We start from the raw sequence: 2,606 nt of genomic DNA on the forward strand, positions 1-2,606 counted from the left end.
AACTAGATGAGAATTATGTTAATTGATATGGTGTAAGTCTAAGTACACAAAGACTTTGACAACAAATTTCACACTTTTTTTTTTTTGGGAGGGAAACGTAACGCATTTTATTAAGAAAACCTAGTAATATCTGCTAGGATAATAGGAAATATAGGTGGTGGAACACCCTCCATCCACACCACAAAATTAGAAATACATAAAGCATACCGAACTAACTTATGAACAAAATTATTTCCTTCTTTCTTTACATGAGAGTAATGCAATTGATTAAAAAAACCTAGCTTGAAGTCTAATATCCTCAATCAACAAACCATTTGAAGACAGAAGAGTAGTGTCATTGCAAAGGGCATTTACCAAGGTTAGTGAGTCGGACTCTAGAACAACATGATTAAATCATGGGTCCATGGCGAATTGAAGTGCTGTAGCTGCTACTATTGCTTCGATTTCCAATGGGTATATGCTTGTGGTAATTGTTTGGAAAGTGAGCCTAAAACCGAACCATGACTGTCCCTTATTACCACACCAATACCCGATTTTTTCTTGTCGGTAAACACAGCTCCATTGCAATTTATTTTCACCATTCCCTGCGCTGGTTGCTGCCACTGAGAACGTGTGGTAGGCCTGTGCTGGGGGAGCATAGCATAGGGAGGAAAGGGAGCCGGACGGTGGAAGAGCCAGGGGAGGCCGGGTCATTTGACAGAAATGGAAGGCTTTTCCCCTATTAGAGAAGGCCCTATGAAGTAAAGGGAAGTGCATGAATTCTTGGAAAAAGAAGGAGTAAGCCTATATAAAAAATGTAATAAAGTAAATTCAATGAATAGATAATGTCAACGGTACGACAGACAGCGCTGCCTACACGTGAATTAGCTTCCGAGGTCGAGCAGTCTTCATTTTTCACTACAAGATTTATGAATGAATGCTGGGCTGGGCCACCTCGAATGGCGTGAGCTGCATGCGGGAGACCTGCACGTACGGTTTTTAGGGGGATCTAGTCGAAAGACCGGCTGGCGCCCACCCGACTAGAGGGACTGAGAAATTAATAGAGTACAAAACTTATCTTCAAGCTTTACCTTATTCTGATCGTTCAAAGGGCGATCGCGGAGTCACTTAATGAAGTCCTCCGTTTCTTTCGGAGGTGCTGACCCGCAGCGAGGCAGAGATGATTAAGTGACATATGGAATATGGCGACGACAACAGCATGTCGTAGAAGGAGATAACAGGTGGAGCCAACAACCCACTAAGACTAACGTATCTACAACTACATCCCTAAGCGGTAGTCAAACGGAGGCGTGAATGCAAGATGCCAGCGGAATGATCCGCCGGACAGAGGCTAGGGCTGCTGCTTCCTTCCCACCACGTCTTTCCTTGTGTGTCGAAGATATAAAGCGAGTGCACCGGAAAAGAACGGGAACTGGGTCGATCTATTCTATAGCGAAGCATCCGAAGCATAACTGCACACTCACACGATCTTTGCCGAGAGATAGGAGCATTCGGTGGAACCGGTGAACTACACTTGCTTCTGGATAAATGTGTGGACAGAGGGCTCGTGGTATCTGCTGCCCACCTTTCCTCCTCTGCTTTGAGAACCGTGTGAACGGAGAGTGGGCAGAAGGGAGGGAAGGAGGTCCTCATATGGAGTCGCACACTTACTTGAGCAGTGCGGAAAACTGGGAATGGGTCGAGTAAAATCCCCTAAGGCCGAAAAAATAATAGACGAAGCTTTACTTAGATAGGGCTTTGATTTGATTGGTATTGATTTTCTCTTAGTGATTGGAAAGGAGGACGCCTGGGTATGTTATAGAAAGGGAAGGCAGAGGTAGTACTTCGAATGGCGAAATGAAGGGCTAAATAGCGACAGTGATTCTCTGAGCCAGTCTGGATTTCCAACGCCTCGAGAAACTGGTTAAGATAGATGACAGCACCTTTTTCCTCTCTTACTTACCGGAGGACAATCTTTTCTTATGGCCTTCACCTCCCGCCCGGCTCGAAAATAGAACCCAGCACCTTTATGATCCATTCATTTCTACAAGCAGGGGGATCCAGAGCGAAGCCCCCTTCTATTGCATAACCTAGAAAAGCTATATAAGCAAAGTACCAAAGTGGTTGCGGGAACGATACGCTTTGGTTACCTTACTGGCAAACGCTTCAAAAGGCGACCAGCTTTCAATACTAGTTGTTACGTTACGCTGCTTTTTTTTTTTTCCAATATCATTGAATAGCATGGCCTGGGGCTAAGGTAACTCAAGTGGGAGAGCCGTGTTATGGGTGACCTTATTGCACGGTTCAGAGAGCACTTGTGTATGTGATGCAAGTGAACATGTACGAAAAAGCTGTCGTAAAGTTTCGTTGTTCATTTCGTTGTCGACCTTATCTATGTTTCTATGATGGCCCAAGAACATGCTCATTCGTCAGTCGTAGAGAGACTTTGAATTGCGAGGTACCATTACGAGCTCAATATATACGAGTGTTATTCCGTGAAATAACTCGAATTTCAAATCATTCACTTGCTTTAACTACTCATGCTATGGATATGGAGCATCAACTCTGTTCCTGTGGGCTTTTGAGGAGTGGGAGAAATTGTTGGAATTCTATGAAAGAGTCTCGTG

At 44.4% G+C, this 2,606-nt stretch overlaps 1 pseudogene; it reads right to left on the reverse strand.

Moving 5' to 3' along the window:
• Positions 1-1,026: 1,026 nt before the first annotated feature.
• LOC136064814 (uncharacterized) lies at positions 1,027-2,405 on the reverse strand (annotated as a pseudogene).
• Positions 2,406-2,606: the final 201 nt, after the last annotated feature.

Source organism: Quercus suber, unplaced genomic scaffold (genome assembly GCF_002906115.3).
Source record: "Quercus suber isolate HL8 unplaced genomic scaffold, Cork oak 2.0 scaffold_769, whole genome shotgun sequence".
Classification (NCBI taxonomy): Eukaryota; Viridiplantae; Streptophyta; class Magnoliopsida; order Fagales; family Fagaceae; genus Quercus; species Quercus suber.